Here is an 18,634-nt window from a genome sequence, read left to right as displayed (position 1 = left end):
TTCAATGCCGGATGTAATCTAACCACAGCTGATTACGTGATCTAGTTTAGAGGTTCACGGGTTCAATCCTATCCTAGTAGGATTTGTAAAAAAAAACATTTTATATAGTGTATAATGTTTAAGTGGAACCTTACCGTTGATCATAAAAGAATGTTAAATGTGTAGTAGCATTGGAGGTTATTTTATATAGTGTATAATAAATGTGAAACAAACAGATGTTAAAAACAGCTGAAAGAGGGCTTAAGTTTATCATTGAGTATAAAAAATGGCCTTTGTAATGGCTATTAAATATCATATGTCAAACTTACATCTAATCTATGCTAAACGAGTTCTTTGTATTGTAGTGTGAGTCCTGGAGGTTCATGGGTTTAATCCTGACCAATCACCAATCATTCCTGGTTGGGGTGTTTTTTTTGTATAGTTAACTGTTTGTATATGAGTTCTGAAGGTTTGATCTCTTGTATATGTAACATAACCCCACTTTTTTACCTAAACCACTTTGTTAATTCACCACTGGAGTGCCAGTGTCGATGGTATAATTATAATAATGATTAACTTGATATAAGATTCATCATAACAGATTACTAAGTGTTGATGATATTAGTTTACAAATTCTCTATTAGGTAGCAGTACTAGTGCTACCAACTACTGTTAGCCACTTATGTGACTTTGTATATGTAACATAACCTCACTTTTTACTTAATAATTTATTACTAACAGTATGTTACTCTGAGTTGAGGTATTAGTTTACAAATTATCTACCAGGTTACAGCACTAGTGCTACCAACTACTGATTATATTGTATATGTAATATAACCTCACTTTTTACTTAATAATTTAGCATTAAGTGTTGACAATATATTATTTTGAGTTGATGGTATTAGTTTACAAATTCTCTACTAGGTAGCAGTACTAGTGCTACCAACTACTGTTAGCCACTTATGTGACTTTGTATATGTAACATAACCTCACTTTTTACTTATTAATTTATTATTAAGTGTCGATGGTATTAGTTGAGGTATTAGTTTACAAATTCTCTACTAGGTAGCAGTACTAGTGCTACCAACTACTGATTATATTGTATATGTAACATAACCTCACTTTTAACCTAAACAAGTCTATTAATTTAGCATTAAGTGTTGACAGTTTGTTACTCTGAGTTGATGGTATTAGTTTACAAATTCTCTACTAGGTAGCAGTACTAGTGTATAGCCAACTACTGATTATATAATATATGTAACATAACCTCACTTTTAACCTAAACCACTTTGTTAATTCACCACAGGAGTGCTAGTGTTGATGGTATAATTATAATAATGATTAACTTAATATAAGATTCATCATAACAGATTACTAAGTGTTGATGGTATTAGTTTATAAATTCTCTACTAGGTTACAGCACTAGTGTATAGCCAACTACAGGTTAGGTGCTCTTGTAACATAACCTCACTTCTGTCTTATATGCTTTCCCGCCAATTTTTCCATTGCCTCCCCCTATTAGATTATGTAATTTTAAAACTTGTTGGATATTTAGTTGAAAGAATAATGAAAACAACTGTGAAAGCTAAATATGAATTTATTTATATATACAAACTTATATTACTCTATTTTATATTATTTACACAAACTTATAACTAAATACTTAATGCTAGTAGAGGAGGAGGAGAGGGGCAGCCATCTGAAACAAACAATAAACATAATTAGTATATAATAATTATATAGTATATAATATTAAATATAATGTCTACATCCTGTATGGTATTGCATCATCTAAAATAGCAACTATCACTTCCTGTGTACCAAATCACAACCGGATAACCACCTTTGATAACCACTTTTGTGGTATTGCATCATCTAAAAACAGCTATCACTTCCTCTTGTGTACCACGTCACCTTTGATAACCACATTTGTGGTTATCTTTGTCCCTATATAAACTCTTATCGCAACCCTGCCATTATTGCATCACTTTGCTCCCAGTGCTTCAAGATGATGGATGTAAGTAACTCTGCTCCAGTAGATTCCAATGAATCTGTTGATAATAATGAACCTGTAAATGTTGTAGAAGATTCTGTTGAAGTAATTGTCCCTGTAAATATTCTAGATAAACATGAAAATTATGTAAAGAGATTTCGCATTCATGGAATTAATACTGTTTTTAAGTTTTCTAATCCCCCACCAGAAACTAGTGAGATTGACTGGCTAAGACAAGGGTTTGGTCAAATTGTAAATGAAATGAAAGAAGTTTGTCAGGAGGGCGACCAATTGGGATTCACTCTGCGTTCACTTAACCTAAAAAGTAAAGAGCCAGGGTTTGTTGCTTTTCGACCAGCAAATGAAGTAAACGAGGATGTCTTGTGGCAAATCTTTGGGGGAATTGTCCAAAGTAACGCTGAATCAATCAAGTCCACAGACACGTTTCAAGTTGAATGTACCCGAGTTAATCTACCTGTAGGTTCAGGGTGCCGCAAAAGACCAGGCTTGTATAATACATTTGATGAAGAATGTAAAGCTAGGAGTGGTATTGTTGTAATTAACAATAAAGATAACCTGTGTCTTCCTCGTGCTATTGTAGTGGCTATAGCTAATGTAACTAAAGATCCAGAATACAAAGCTGTGAAACAAGATGACAGAAAAAGACAGACTGTTAGGGCTCAAGAACTTGTACGTAGAGCTAGAGTTGTGATGCCTGAGGGTGGTGCAGGCATTCCCGAACTTGAAAAATTCCAACATTTGCTTAAAGATTATAAAATCACTGTGTACAACTACAACGCTAAAGGTCGGGATGTGTATTTTGAGGGAAATGTAGAGAACCCCAAGTTCAAAATTAACTTGTTGTTTCATAATGGACATTACAATGTAATTACTAGCCTGACTGCTGCTTTTGTATGTAACCATTTCTGTGATGGTTGTCATGTCCCGTATGATCATAAAGGAGCCCACAGATGTTCAAACATTTGTCCTTGTTGTCAAACCATCTCACCTCCTTGTGTAGAGGAGTATGGGGGAATCTTTTGTCCTAAATGCAATCTAACTTATAAAAACCAACGCTGTTTCATTGCGCATCAGGTTGATAGGTGTAAACATGTAAAGAAATGTCTCGATTGCGGGAAACTAGTTTTGCTTAGGGGACGATCAACCCCACATAAGTGTGGGGAAATATTTTGTAAACCTTGTGGAGCATTTAAAGATCCTAACCATAAATGTTATATGAAACCTGATGAGGGTAAACCTAAATCTAAAGATTATGCTTTTATTTTCTTTGACTTGGAAACCCGTCAGGATGAGCCTCTGCCCTCTGACCCTGAAAGTAAAGTGCATAAAGTAAACTTGTGTGTGTCCCAGCAATTTTGTTATCAGTGTATTGAGGGGAAATTCTGTATAGCATGTAAAAATCGTACACGAGTGTTTGACTCTGACCCTATCAATCAGTTTATGAACTATGTCATGTCAGTGAGGAAACAGTTTAAAAAAATCTGTGTAATTGCACACAATGGGCAGGGATTTGACTTTCAATTTTTGTTAAAGTACTTGTTGGAAGAAACAAAATTCACACCGGAACTTGTAATGCGGGGAACTAAAATCATTCTAATGGAAATTGATAATGTGAGGTTTGTTGACTCCCTTAGCTACTTCCCTATGGCTCTGTCTGCTCTGCCTAAAGCCTTTGACCTACCTCCAGAGAAAAAGAAAGGCTACTTTCCCCACCTGTTCAATACTCTGGCAAACCAAGACTATGTAGGCCCTATGCCAGACAAAAAGTACTACTGTCCCGAATCTATGTTTGAGAAATCTTACAATGACTTTGAAAAATGGTACAGCAATCAGGTCATTAGTAACTATGAGTTCAACTTTAAAAATGAGATCCTAGCCTATTGTATTTCAGATGTTGATATCTTAGCCCAAGCCTGTCTAAAGTTTCGTTCAATTTTTCTAAAAGAGTGTAATGTTGACCCGTTTCTCGAGGCTGTTACCATTGCGAGTGCTTGTAATCTAGCTTTCCGCCGTAATTTCCTGAAACCCAATACTATTGGACTTATCCCTAAGAACGGCTATCGATTAGTAGACAATCAATCAAATATAGCGCTCCAATGGCTTTCTTGGGTCGAGGAAACCAACGGGATTAGGATTGACCACGCAGGTCGAGGTAAAGAAGTCAAAGTCAATGGAATGAAAGTAGATGGTTTTGATGGCAGGAACATCTACGAATTTAATGGCTGTTATTTCCACGGGTGTGTTAAATGTTTTCCTTACAACCGTCACGCTCCTTTAAAAGAGGATCCTTCTGATAGCCTACATCTTCGCTATGAGCGAACCAAGGCTAAAAATGCAAAGTTTACAGAACACGCACTAGTAGAGATGTGGGAATGCGAATTTCGTAAACAAAAAAAAGATCAGCAGCTTAAATATCTGGATAGTTTGCCTATCTTAAACAATCTCCCACTTGATCCAAGGCAGGCTTTTTTTGGAGGTAGGACGGGTAACGCAAAATCGTATCACAAATGTGTTGAGGGGGAAACTATACAGTATGTCGATGTTTGTTCCCTATACCCTTATGTTTGTAAGTATGGGAAGTACCCCATAGGCCACCCAACCATCTATGTAGGAGACAGGGAGTGTCGTGAAAGAGGTATGGGTGTAGAGGGTTTGTTAAAATGTAAAGTATTGCCGCCTCGTGATCTCTACCACCCTGTACTCCCTACAAAAATGAATGATAAATTGATGTTTGTGTTGTGTAGAACGTGTGGGGAAATGATGTATCAGGGAGAGTGTAATCATGACAGTGATAATAGGGCGTTAGTTGGGACATGGACAATGGATGAAATCAGAAAGGCAGTAGAGAAAGGGTATATTGTATTGGATATGTATGAGTTGTGGGAGTATCAGGTAGCGACTTATGAAAATGGGGGTTTGTTCACCGATTTTATCAATAAATTTCTTAAGATGAAACAGGAAGCTTCGGGCTATCCGGAATGGTGTAAGACTGAGGAGGACAAAAATAAGTATATTGCAGAGTATTTGGGACACGAGGGAATTAAGTTGGAGAAAGAAAAGATTGTTAAGAATGGAGGTTTGAGATCTTTGGCAAAATTAATGCTAAACAGTTTTTGGGGAAAATTTGGACAGAGGGAAAATCAAACTAAGGCTACTATTGTTAGAGACTCGAAAACATTATTTCAAATGCTCTCTAGCCCCGAAATTAAAGTAAACAGAATTCAGATTGTTAATGATGAGGTTGTTGTAGTTTCATGGGAGTATTTAGAGGAAGTGGGGGAACCTCTTGGTAACATAAACGTTTGTATTGCGGCCTACACTACCTCGCAGGCGAGACTCAAGCTCTATGAACATCTTGAAGCCCTAGGAGCTCAAGTATTATATTATGATACTGACAGTGTTGTTTACATATATGGAAACGGTCTTTATAGGGTGTCTACAGGAGATTACCTCGGTGAAATGACTGACGAATTAGTAGAGTATGGACCCGGCTCATACATTACTGAGTTTGTCTCTGGGGGGCCTAAAACTTACGCGTACCTTGTCTGGTCAACCAATCAACAAAAATTGATCCCAATATGTAAAATCAAGGGCCTCACCCTTAACTTTAAAACATCAAAAGTTGTAAATTTTGAAAAATTAAAAGAGATGGTTCTGAGTGAAGCAAAACAGACTGTTGAAATTGAAGAAAGTAGAATCAGAAGGACTACAGACAGAGACATCGTCACCATCGCTGAGAGCAAAGTGTTTAAAATAACTGGTCCTAAAAGGAGGTACGAAGGTCAATATGACACTTTACCTTTTGGATATAGAAAAGTCCAAAGAGCCACATAAATTGTATTGTAAATGTAAACTTCTTTGTAAATAACTTTGTAAATGTAATTGTAAATTTAACTGTATATAGCTCTCCTAGTAAAAAAAACAAGTCTATAGATATATACTTATGTAACCTGACCAAGGTGTGAGTGTGTGTGTACATTGAGTAGTTCAGATTTAGAAGAACCTGTGCTACTCCTTGTACTTGTGTGAATGTGTGTACACTGGGGGGTTCAGATTGGATAGAACCTGTGCCCCTCTTTGTATTTGTGTGAATGTTATTGGTCACTGGCGCGGCCAACGAAACAGCCCGTAAACCATGAGTGAAAGTCACTGGCGAGGCCAACTAAACCGCCCGCAAACTTTGAATGTTAACTTTGGTAGGGTTATATAACTAAATCTATAGACTTGACAAAAAAAAAAGCTTTATAAATAAAGGAGAGGACGTTAAACAACATCAACCAATATAATATTATATACTATTATAAACTGGTATATAATATTATAAACTGGATAGGTTGTATAACGTTTAACTTGGCCTCACTTAATGAGGGGATAGTCTCAAACCCTATCCAATATAAAGCTAAAAGATGTGTATATATAATTTTTATAAGGAAAAACTATACTAGATATAAATTATTTGTCAGGCGGAAAGGGTTATCTAAATAAAAACACACATCCGCTGTGATAAGTGTACTCGATAACGATGAGGATAGTACAACAGGATGTATGGTTTCTTGTAACGGACTTTGATATCTTTAGTGGCATAGGGTCAGATAAGAATTATAAAAATGGCCAATTATTATCATGTTTTATCCGGTCTATTATCTGTGGTAAAACCAATGTCGAATATGATTTTGTGTAATCTTTACAAAAAAAATCTTGAGATATATAAAATTATAGAGAATTTATTGGGGAATTAAAAATATAATACTATTGTATAAAATATTTATAAGTAAATCTCGGTGATTTATTTTACTAACAAAATACCTATTTTGGGTTAGCATATAAGGTGTATTGCAGTTATACTCAAGTTATGCATTAATGAAGGACAAAAGTTAATTTGTAATTTAGTTGGAATATTACTATTTAACCTAAAAAGATATCACAATTTTGAAAATCTAATTGTTAACAATTCTACTTATTGTTTATCTATCTATCTAAATATATAAAAGGCAAAGCCCTCACTGACACACTCACTCATCACTAATTCTCCCACTTCCCATTTACCTAGGAGGCTGAAATTCGGTAGACTGATTCTTTGGGCCTTAAATAGGAAAACTAAGTAGTTTTTATTCTCATCGGGCTTTCGGGTTCCGCCCCAGTGGCTCTGGAGTTTCCTATGTTAACCTTATGAGAAATGAAATTATTGAATCTTAACAGCTGTTTCAATTAAACAAGTTGGTTCTGTTCTGTGATGTTCAATAGCATTAAAGTTACAAGGATTACCAACAGGGTGCAGCACTAGCACTATTATTTCTTTTACATTTATGACAACAGCTAATTTGCAACCTGGAGGCGAGTGAGCGTAGCGAACGAGCTAATCTGAAGGCAAGTGAGCGCAGCGAACGAGTTCCAACCTAAAAGTGAATGAGCGTAGCGAACGAACTTCAACCAGGACGTGATTGAGCTATGCGAACGAGCTCACTTATAAAGTTAAACGGGGCAAAGCCCATAGGTACAGCTAGTATTATATATTTTTGTCTTTGCTGAAGCTGTTTTTATAAATACAAAGATAAATACCTTATACCTTATTAGAGAATTTTATAATTTTTAATGTATAGATTTAACAGCTAACTTTAAATACTCATAAAATATGTATATATTTGAGGCTATGTATATATTATTGTGTTAAACTTTAGCTTAATCTATTTAGTTGTTTAAGAGTAATATATATAATCACACAAACTTTTAAATTTATAATATAGATAAGAAATTGATATTTTAGTAGGATATTATAATTATAGTTTCAATATAAATAAAGTAAAATGATATTTATCTTGATCCCTATTATAGTCTATATTTATTATTATGTAAAAAAACATCTTTAAGGAAAGTTATTGTCAAAACTATTGTAGCTGTTTGACAATTTGTATAACAATTGTGTTTTAAAATACTTAGTTTAATTGTTAATAAGTTTTTATCATTTAAATTAGTAAAAGTTGTATAAAAATTTTGGTTTTAGCAAAATTTCTATATAGGAAATAAGCTAATATATTATAATAAGACCTAGAACCAATTTTATTTTGATAACCCTAGAGGCTACCAACATAGCTGAACCAAGAGTTTTATAAAGTAAAACAGGTTTTTAACCTAAAAATAATTTAGTAGATTAAAACATTATTGTGTGCCAAATAGTTACTTCTATGTTATTTTTATGGAGAAAATTGTAAACTGTTATAGTTTGCTTATATCATTTTATACAATTAAAGTTAAAAATACTTTTACTACTCTCTGCTGTAGCAACCCTAAGCGTTTGTTAAATTTAATGATATTTAAATTAGAGATAAATATTTTTAGTAAAAATATAAGTTAAAATTTGCTTAGTTTTAACTGGACAAATAACTTAGTCGGGGGCGGGTTAATTAGTTAAGTGTATGTTTTTATGTAAAAATATATGTGTAGGGATTTAGTGGACCCTAAAATAAAAGTGGATACCTATAAATATTTGTGATATTTAAACTTTAGACATTATATATGTTTTTATATGGTTATATAAAATAATGATCCTACTATAAACTTAAACCTGTGTCACCTAAGTGAAAATATATTTAATAAATTTACCAATTTTCTTCTAAATCAGCCTCGATTCCTTCATCTTCTTCTATTTCTTCTTCCTCCTCTTCTTCTTCCTCTTCCAGTTCGTGGCTGCATTCTGCCACATATTCCCTAAACTGTCCATAATGGACAGTTAGGATCTCCTCTGCTGTCATATCGCTGCATCTATAAATCATTTAAAAGAGTATTAGAATCAGCATAAAGTTAAAAACCCTTGAGAAATAAATTTTAAAAACTAAGTTTAAAGATACGTACTGGCAACAAAGGGGAAGCCATTCTCCCCAGTGTTCTTCAATAGAACAACAAAAGACATAGCGGCGACAGCTCCAGCACACACCATTAGGCATCTTGTTAGAAAATGATGATAGTAACAGATAATATTGCTTTGGAGAGGAGGGGAAATAGTGACAGATAATACTGTCTTAGGAAGGAGGTGGAAAATGTGGTTAACTCAGATGTTCCCTCCCTCCAATCATATAAATATAAGCTGTAGCTGCTATATGGATTATTGTTATGTTAGTTTTCATCATAGCTAATATGGTGTTATTATTCTTCATACTACTTGTATTGAGACTACTAATCAGCTCTGAAGCAGTTGATGAAAATCTGCCCCCAAATGGTCAAGTAAGTAGTACTATATAATTATACAACTTTAGATAAATAATTAAAAGTAGCTTTGTGTTTTTTAATATATTTATTATAAAATAATTATTTATTTTTAATTAGGAAAAGCTCTTTGTTAGTGTTTTTTTATCAATGAATATGTTTTTATAGGATAGGGCAACAATAGAAGGAGATACAAGAGATGAAAGAGAACGATCAATTTTGGAAACTGTAAGTAAACTATTATTCATCTTTATTTATATTTGTTGTATACACATTTACTATAATGTTTTATTATTTAACCTAAAAAGATATCACAAATTTAAAAACCTAACTGTAAACAATTTTACTAGTTCTCATTGTATATTTTTGTCCATGCTGAAGCTGTTTTTATAAATATAATAGACTGCACCCTATTGGTAATTTTAATGTATATCATAGAACCAACTTTTACCAACAGCTGACTTTAAATATTCATAAAATTTTGCCTATATGTTAATTAGGGCTGTGAGCTAAATTATAGTTTAATTTGATAGTTAATTCATAACTTTTGTATAAATATATATTTGTTATTACAGTGGGGTGGTGGTTTGGAGACCTTTTTGGATCAATATCCCTACAATGCTGACTTGGAACATTACTTCATTAATGTGCATGGGGATGTCCTTTCCTTTGTCACATTAGACTATGATAATCTAGACCTAATACCACCTATACCTACGGGCTTCTGGACAATTTCTGAGGTATGTAGGTCTCTATGTAGTTTAAGTACCTCTAATAGTAGTAGAAGTAGTTTGTCTAATTCTTTATTTTTAATCTATATATGTATGGTTTTTTAGGAATATGCTCAAAATAGGATTCGAGATATGTGGTCAATAAGTAACCCTCCCGAACAAACTGGAGTCCATATCATAGAGTCATCACAAGAATATCCTAATCTTGTCTGGACTTTACTTCGATTAATGGTAGGTTTTATTTAAAAATATATAATCACTAGCTGTGTAATATAAAACTTTTATAGTATTTAGTTAAAACCTTATAAAACAGTTGGTTTATTTATTTTTAGATATGCTAACTATTATATATAACTTAATTTATGTTGTTTGTTTTAAACCAATATAATAATCAATAAAAAGATTAATTATCTGTATCTACTAGTTAACCCTAATATATCCTATCACATGAGATGCACTTTAACAAAATTAAACCACCAGTGGTGACAAATAAAACATAATAGGCCTACTTTTATTTTTACTATCAGTTTTATCTATCAATTATATACTAAATCTTGACTAAAAATGCTTATTTAAAAATATAATTTCCCACCTATATACAACACTATTTCAAAGTCTTTTTCCTAGTTATCAGAAATCAAAAAACCAAAAGATAAAAAGTTTATAATTTTATCCGATATACAGACAAAACTGTAATTTTATTTATATAATGTGTCTCTTTTAAAAAGTATTTTTTATTAATCATAATATGTTTTTTATAGAGAAATGGTGCATCTATAACTCTTAATGAAGAACGTCAACTGCTTGCAAGACCTAATGTTCGGCAAGCACCTATATCAAAAAGGATTGTCCTTAACTCACACTTAAGAGATATGTTAAGAGAGGCTGAATCTTCTGTTCTTGTTGTAAGTAGAAGCTTTATATAGATAAACTTCTACTTATCTAAGTGTTTAATTCAACTTATTAGGTTTTTAATTCTACTTATGTTTTCAGCCATTTGTTGCTATGGAGACAGATAGTTTTTTTCAAAACGATCTTGGCCATCTTCTCATTTTAGAAGCTAACCCACTTTTACCGCCTCGCTCCCCGCCACATGTATTAAGCAACTTTTATCCAATTACCTGGGTAAGCTATATAACTTGAATATATATATAATTAGATTTTTACAATATATCAAGATTAAGTATTTTTGTCACCTCTCATATCTTAAACTTTACTCTAAATCAAATATATTTTACTAAACCTTTTATTTAGACAGATTTTACACAGTAATCAATTACACAAGAGCTTTAAGAATTTGTTTTTAGTTTTGATGACTATAGTGAGGTGATTAAGTTAACTCTTTAAAAGTTATTAGTATTTATAATTTAAGCAACAAACATATTTATAATCTATATAAATAATATGTTGCAAACTAGTCTTATACTCTTAGGCTCTGCTCTAGCTGTTTTAAAAGTTTCTAGATTATTGTTTATATTTTAATCAGCTATATAATTTAATTATTTGTTTTTTTAGCAAACAGCGCAACAACTAATACATGAAATACAAATACAAGGAGCAGGTCCCTCTAATTGTATAGTTATCATACATGAAAACATTGATGGATATAATTGGCAATTGATCAGAATGTATACACTTCAAGACAACCCTATTTGGGCTTGGCAAACAACAACAAGGCGTTTTACAGCTAATACAAACTGGATACACATAAATGATCAGATCGATAACTATTTAGTAACTCCTATACAAAACAACTCACCAGCTAGTTCACCATCAAGCCCAAATTCAAGCATCATAGATTCACCACCTTCAAGCCCTGGATCTGTAGTTCCACCAAGTCAGAGTTCAAGAGATTCCTTCTTTCAAGATGATCGTGATATTCTAAGATCGGCTGTAAGTATATTTATAGATTAGAATTAGTTAGAGTTTGTTAAACAAGATTTTAAATTCTACTTATTTTAATAGCTTTTTTTCTATTACAAACCAATCACAAAGTTCTACATTTCAAACAAGTTCTATTTATCTCAACTATACTATATATATACTTGATCATAGTTTGTGATTTAATTTTTATTTATAAGAGAGAGCTATTATTTACAAAGAAGAGCTATAAATAATGTAAGTTATAGTTTTCCTTATATAATACATATCTTAGATATTAAATAATCCTAGGTATGTAACAGAGTTTTATGATAAAAAATATTAAAACTTTAATTTTAGTTTAAGGTTGTAATTTTAAAAAAAGTCTAGCAACCCACAGATGAGTTGATTTCAATAATAGTTAAACTAACAGTTAGTTATTATTATTCTATTTTTAATAAGCTTTATTTTTACAGATATCTGAGAGTTCTTCACCACCACCCACTAGACGTAGGCGGCTAAATACAGAACGAGTGCTTTTACCCCGTGGAGACTCAGTAAGAAATATTTTAAAAGAAGTATTTAAAAAGTCCAAAAATATACAAGCAAAAACAATACAACAAATATTTACTAGGATTATATTATAACCATTTTATGTTTCAGATTAACAGATCAAATAACTTTGGCCTTTGGTTCGTACACACAAGAGGGATAGTTCTTCACATTTTTTCGGTAAAATACATTTTAAATATTTTTAAAACAATATTAAAATATAATTTATATTATATATGTTTATACTGTATATCATTATTTAGCTAAGATTGTGTTTCAGGAAGAAGTTATAGCTAGACTTGCTATACCCACCAACTTCCGGCAAGTAGACCAAGATTATGCTGAGAGGTGTGTAAGCGAGCTTTATACAACAGCTTTGCAAGAGCTGTTAGTTGAGGATTATTACATAACTTCAAGGATTAACGATGTTACCTGTGTTCTACGAATTCTTATGGTGAGTTATATAGAGACAAAAAAAAAAGATTTTTATAGTTTAAGAGAATCTTATACCTATTTACATTTTAAACTATTTGTTTCAGAGAGATGGTGTGTTTTATGAGAGGGACCTAACAAACATCCCTTCAGCTTCAATCCCTATTTCTGGATTTCCACATGAAGAAATTACAAATATGATAATACTAGAACCTTCAAGTTTTCTACGAATGTTTTCATCAGAACATGTAGGTAGCATTACCTGAACAATTTAATATTATTTTAATAACACCCCGCCTATTACTAATACTTATTTTATTTTCAACAGCTCTCACCAACAATAGTTTCTGTTGTTAGACCTACATTATTAGTGCCTCCTATTACACCTCATTCAATACCTCCAGCTTCAGCTGTATCCCAGGCATCTTCAACAGATGGAGTATGGCTATCTGTAGATAGGTCGTCGTCTAATACACGAGCTAATGTTGCAATGCGGCGAGCAATGACTGCTGAATTAGCTGGACCATCCCACCCTTCTAGACGAGTACAACCTGTAGTAAGTATTTTAACATTACAAGACATATAAGTGTAATACTAATAGCCTGTAAGAACAAACTCAAAATCAATTTAATTAACTCGACATTTTTTTATTTTTACTGATGTAGTTAGATAATTACCAAAGAAGTTAGATAATTATCAACCACCTTCAAGTCGAAGCTACTATATTTAGTAGCTTTTAATGATAAAGTTAAGCCCTCTTTTAGCTGTTTTTAACATCAGATAGATAAATTATAGTTTGTTCCACATTTATTATAAACATCCAATACTACTACATATTTAATATTCTTTTATGCTCAACAGTAAGGTTCTGTTTAATAAAACATACATGTAGAAACAAGTACAAATTATTATAGTATTTTAACAAAATCAATTTAATTAACTCGACATTTTTTTTTTACTGATGTAATCAAGTAATTACTACCTAAGCTATTACTAATACTTATTTTGTTTTCAATAGCCATCTTCCGATATAGGTAATATCGTTAGACCTACACTACCTTCAACTTCAGCTATATCCCAGACACCTTCAACAGTGAATACCCCAGCTGGTGTTGCTAGACAGCGGCCAACAGCTGATGAATTAGCCGGTCCATCACAATCTCCCCAACATATACAACCTGTAATAAGTATTTTAACATTACAAGACATATAAGTGTAATACCGATAGCCTGTAAGAACAAACTCAAAATCAAATCATTCAACTCAACATACTTTTTATTTTTTGCTGATATAGTTAAGTAATTACTTCAATGGTTTTAACTCTACTAAACATATTAGCTTCCTAAGCTTGCTTTAGTTACTAATGATAAATTTCTTATATATACAACAAATAAAAGTGTTGAGATACAATTACAGGTATTAGATTTTTTTTGTTATTATTTATCTCTTTTTTAAAGATTTAAAAATAAAACACCACATTTATCAAACTTATTAATCTTTATAGCTATTAATCTAATAAACTGTTACACTTAAATAGAGTTGCATTAGTTAACTAATCACAAAGTTACTTCAACACATATATTTTTAGTTCTAATAAGTTTTAAATTCCAACAGTGGGCTACACCTGGTTTATAAAACCATATTATTTTCCACTTATTGGGACTTGATATAGTACTTAAACAAATATTTCACCTATACAAATCTATAGAAAGAATATTAGTTAAACACTACATTATTAAATCTACAAATGTTTATATAAATCTGTAGTATATGTTTTTATAACAGAGGTTTATTCAGTTATTTTTATTCCTTCAACAATAAATTTAAATTAGAAGAGAAAGCTACCCCAGTTTTATATGATACAGATTAACTATTAAGTGAGTGATCCAAATATAATATTACCTTGATGATAAATCAACTATATATCGAAGTAAATAAAAATCAGCTTAATATATATGTTTCTATTTTCAGAATTCTACTTCAACTATACCTGAAACACATGAATGTCACAGCTGCCGGCAGAGCGCTCGCCTTGAAACCTTTCGCAGGAGGTTACTTCAAAGGGTAGGTATCCTTTAAAGAGAAATTAAGTATAAATAAATTAATATGTTTACACTAAACTTTCCACACAAAATTTAACTATTGTTTACCTCCAGCTTGAGAGATTTATTATATACTACTGTAATAAATTTTACTAACCAGCTGATTTATGGTTTATACTATTTTATATAAATAGATAAAAACATTAATTCTTGTATAATATCTTTCAGGCTGTGAATAACCCGGAATTCACCCTACCTGCAGCTGCAGCTGGTAGGATTGCTACGCTACGAACCGAACTCCTAGCTGTAGCTAGCTTAGCCGGAAATACATTAGAGGGTTATTCAAATGCTTGTGGACTACAGCCAGCAGTTATACAGCCAGCAGCTCTATGGGAGGACCTCCGTAACACGTTAGAAGGTGTATTGAGGCAGACTACCGGCCAAATAGACACTATGATATCAGAACGAGTTCCACGACCATCAAATCCCCCAATTAATTTGGTAACGTGTCAGATTTGCCTAGAGAATGCCCCCACAGTTGCTTTACAACCATGTGGGCATACCCTGTGCCCTAATTGCGCGCACAGGGTATATAGATGTCCCTTTTGCAGAAAATTTATAGCCGATAGGCTAAATATATATTTCTCTGAGTAAAATCTACTGTTTTTATTTAACCTCAAAAACCCTGTATTGTTAATACATTTGTATTATAATACAAATTTCAAAATAGTATTAGTTTTAATAAATAGTTACTTCTAATACTTACCCATAATAGAAGCTGTACCACAGAAGACATAATGAACTACACAACTGTAGAGGACAATCCAATGTCATATAATCAGTTGGTACTAATTAACAAAGCGTTGGTTTGAGGTCACGTAATCAACCGAGATAGTAAGAATCACTGCTACATGATAAAAAGTTTGTTAGCTCTAACAGCTTAGAGTAAAACATTTAAAAGATGTATATAGTACAAGTAATACATGGTTATAATCCATTATAGTAAATCTTATATATTTATACATTCATTACTGCATCAACACTAGCACTCCAGTAGTAATAGGTAAAAAGTGAGGTTATGTTACATATACAAGAGATCAAACCTTCTGGACAAACAGTTAACTATACAAAAAAACAACCCAGAATAACTCATTTACTATTTGACAGCCTTTACAAAAACCATTTTTTATACTCAATAGTAAAGTTTAACCCTCTTTCAGCTGTTTTTAACAAACACAGTTTATCACATTAGACTATTTAACACAAACACTATTTACAAATATTTACATTTTCGGTCGGATGACGATTTACGGTAAAGTCAAAAAACCTAGCGCGCAAACGCATACGCAACCAGAAGCACTACATATATCACTATTTAACTAACAACTAGCTTGAAGAGGTATTTGTAGGGAGGTTCGGTCAGAGAATAGGGTGAGTTTACAATGTTAGAGCTTTCTCTTCTTGGATTGCGACGTTGCCAAGTCTCTGCGCTGTTGCCACATTGATCTTCTAGGTGGTTTATAAGTTTGAAAATTATTGAATTGTTGTAATCTTCTTTTTTTGTTTAACAACATCTTTTTTGTTTTTAACATCTGTTTATTTCACATTTATTATACACTATATAATATAACATTCAGCAATTACCAATTATGATCAACGGTAAAGCTCCGCTTAAGCGTTATACACTATATAAAGTGTTTTTTTCCAGACCTACTAGGATTGAACCTATGAACCTCTAAACTAAGTCACGTAATCAGCTGTGGTAAGATTACATCCGGCATTGAACCTCTAATAACATGTTTTGTGATTGGTTAGATTCGAACCCGTGAACCTCTAGCATAGGGTTAGGATTGAACCAGTAAACCTCAGTTACCATTAGTGGTTGGTTAGATTCGAACCCATAAACCTCTAGCATAGGTTAGGATTGAACCAGTAAACCTCAGTTACCATTAGTTAGATTCGAACCCATGAACCTCTAACATAGGTTAGATTCGAACAAACCATGTTAAAATCAAATCTCCAATACACACCCTGTATATGCAAGGTACAAGAGTAGGTATAGGTATAAGGTGTCATTTACCGATATAAAACTCCATACCCATAATTACTGTTGTGGCTCATATGGTAACGACTCCAACTACCAGCAAAAAGACCGGGGTTCGAAACCCGGTCAGGCCAACACTTTTTATCCATAATTTAATAATTTATTTAATACAAACACCTACTGCACGTGGTCAGCTGTGGTCAACTAATCAGCTGAGATCATCTCAAGGTCAAATTCCTGCCCGATCGCTGCCATGACTACTGAAGCGATACCTTCTTCTTCTTTTTATTTGTTTAAGTTTTGCGACAAACAAATTTGTTGTAAGACAGGGAGAACGACTTTTACTCTAAGCTCTTTCATTCATGGAGTAAACAGTCTTGGCGTATATGAATATATATAATTATAATTTCATAACTTTCAGAATAATAAATTGAACTTTACAATATTAGTCTGCAGTTATCTACCATTTATGTTCAGTATTAAAATTCACCTTTAAATTAAAAATATGTATATATTTAGAACTAAGCAGTTTTTTATAGGTATATATAGTCAATGATATAATACAGAAAGCACACAGCTTGACTTATTGCAATATCTGTTTTTAGTTGTCGTTATGTCACAAAAATAATTTTTTGAAAAATCTAAAATATTTAACACTGTAAAAATTATGTAAGATATTGAAAAAAAGAGACCTAAACGGTAAATAAAGTAAACTTATTCCTCACAACTCAGGATCGACGAATGTCACTGATACTTGAATGCTTATGTTGATCACTTAATTATTTATTGATATATATTGTAAAATGTGGAACATAAGTGAATTATCCAAGAAAGAAAAAACATATGAACCCTTGTAAAAATTTAATTTACCTACCGATGTAATAGTGTTTTACATCACAAATTATTGCCACAAAATCTATACTGTAGTTTCAATTCAACGTTTCATTTGTTACAGTTGTTTTCTCACTCAATATCTTCATGCTCTCTACGCATAAGAAACCTATTTCTTTCCAACATGCTTACCGTTCAGTAGCACATCATTTTTATCTTAAATTAACATAAAAGCTAGTGCAACAAAGATGTGTTTTCCTAGAGAGGTAGATCTTTAGATTTATGTGGGCTCCGAACCCCCGGACATTATCACCTAGCTAAAAGCCGTTAGCGATTGCTGGGATTCAAACCCTAACTGTGAGGGAAGAAGTCCCGCGATCACTACAACAATCGCTCTCGTGTGATCACATTATTAAATTTAAAAAATTAGACTCCGTCCGTCAATTCCCCACACTACCGAGACCGCCTTTTACTACTTCACCCCCAACATCTTGATTAAAGACTCGAGACAGATGAGAAATGCCCGAGACAATCGGCTGCATACAAAGTGTTGATTGATGACGGTAAAACACCCTCCGCCCCTTTATCTCGAAAACTTCAAAGAATTCCAAGACTTTTGGCTTAAAAGCTTTCACTTGTAATGAACATGTCGAATAGTGAATTAAACCTTGGAAGAAAACTGGCTCGCCATTCAACGTTTGAAACAGTAGCTTTTGAATAAAGATTTGTGACTTAAATTAATATTTCCAAGAAAATTTTACGTTACTTTGGTGACGAAGACTCGTTTGTAAAAGGTAGATTCATCTGTAAATGATCATTAATTTTGTGCGTGTAGTTTCAGTCCAAATAATACAATTTAATAGATACATTAGGAAATACTCTTTTACAACTGAACGCTTTAAGAGTACAAATCCACTGACGACTTACCACGAAACTATGAACATGTGTG

General features: G+C 32.6%; 1 protein-coding gene and 1 long non-coding RNA gene across 3 annotated transcripts in view; both read right to left on the bottom strand.

Annotated features, from left to right (window-relative positions):
* Window positions 1–18,634, bottom strand: part of LOC128986903 (kinesin-like protein CG14535) — a 205,866-nt gene that overhangs the window by 175,883 nt on the left and 11,349 nt on the right. The gene's annotated exons all lie outside the window — the stretch shown is intronic.
* LOC128986904 (uncharacterized) lies at window positions 1,590–13,929 on the bottom strand. The gene is made up of 5 exons (XR_008490171.1): window positions 13,827–13,929; window positions 13,167–13,319; window positions 11,684–11,815; window positions 8,594–8,752; window positions 1,590–1,678 (listed from the first exon to the last, which is right to left on the bottom strand). It is a non-coding gene; the product is annotated as an uncharacterized LOC128986904 (long non-coding RNA).

Source organism: Macrosteles quadrilineatus, unplaced genomic scaffold, assembly GCF_028750875.1.
Source record: "Macrosteles quadrilineatus isolate MER2022 unplaced genomic scaffold, UCM_ALF_1.0 Scaffold_2__2_contigs__length_208266976, whole genome shotgun sequence".
NCBI classification, from domain to species: Eukaryota; Metazoa; Arthropoda; class Insecta; order Hemiptera; family Cicadellidae; genus Macrosteles; species Macrosteles quadrilineatus.
The sequence above is the reverse complement of the archived record's forward strand: the minus strand, read 5'-3'. Positions and strand labels throughout refer to the sequence as shown.